Consider the following 1,250-nt stretch of genomic DNA (forward strand, 5'->3'; position numbering starts at 1 on the left):
CCCCACACACGGGCTGCGGGGGGGCGGGAGGTCGGTGCCGGGCAGCCCCGGCAGGAGAAAATTGGGGTTTGGTTTGGGTTTTTTTCTTCATTTGGTCCACCGTTAACGACCTTTTGGTTTCCTATTTGCAGTTACTTGAATAAAACATTTTATGGATGTTTGATGCCTCTGCCCTGGACTCTGGCTGGGGTTCAGCCCCCGGGAGCGGGGTGGGAGCTGGTTTTCTCCATGCAGGGAGAGCCCGCGGGCACGGAGCGGCCGCTCCGCACGGTACCTTCTCAGCAGGGACATCCGTGATGGTGCCAGCCATCCAGCCATCCTCCGTGGGGACGGACGGGAGCTGCCGACGGAAACAGAAACAGGCAAAACCCTGCCGCCCCCCCACCAAACTCCCGTCCTCGACGCCTTTTTATTGCCAAACCGCGTCACGACGCTGCCGAGGCAGGGACGTGTGATGCTGACACCCCCCCACCCCGCCGACGTCGGGCTGGCCCACGGGCCGGCAGCGCTTGTGCCGCTGAAAACCCTCCCTGCCCGACGCGGGAGGCTCTCGGCCGAATGCAGAGAAACACGTTTATTTGCTCTCACACGCGCTGCGCTGCTCCTCTGCGTCCTGCCCTCCACACCCAGCAAAGCCCCGGAGCCCGGCTGCTCCCCTGCCAGAGTGCCAGCCCTGGCCGTCCTGCTCGGTGCATTTTAAGGGGCTGTCGGGGCGGGGCGGAGGCGCTGTCGGGGCGGTTCAAGCAAAAAAAATGGCAAAAATAGGTGCTGAGGTGGGAGATAACCCGTTATCGTCAGTGCTCACAACGTGGGATCGCTCTCAGGCAGCGGCCGCCGGCATCTCCACCCTACCGCGGGCGCATCCTGCCCTTCCCGGCGGACTGCGAAGGCAGCAGCGCGGGTGCTGACACCGTCCTCCCTTGCCTCCTGCGGGCAGGATTCGGTCCCAGCTCTCCGGGCAGCATCAGGCCTTCCAGTCCCCGCGCAGGGGCCGATGGGGTGAGGGCCTCCCCCAGCCGGTCACCACCTGCAACAGAGAGCGCGCCCTCAGCACGGCGGGTGGCCCCAGCCCACACCCCCGCCGGTGCCAAGCAGGGGGGCAAGGCAACCCCGAACAGCACCAGCGCGGGTGGAGAAGCCCCGGGCTCACAGGCACCGGCTGCGCAGCCCAACCCTCCCCAAAACCTCTGGATTATACCCAAACCCTCACCAGGCTGCCAGAGCCCGGTGCACGCTTGGGGCAGGCTGGC

This window comes from Aptenodytes forsteri, unplaced genomic scaffold, assembly GCF_000699145.1.
Source record: "Aptenodytes forsteri isolate BGI_AS27 unplaced genomic scaffold, ASM69914v1 Scaffold142, whole genome shotgun sequence".
Classification (NCBI taxonomy): domain Eukaryota; kingdom Metazoa; phylum Chordata; class Aves; order Sphenisciformes; family Spheniscidae; genus Aptenodytes; species Aptenodytes forsteri.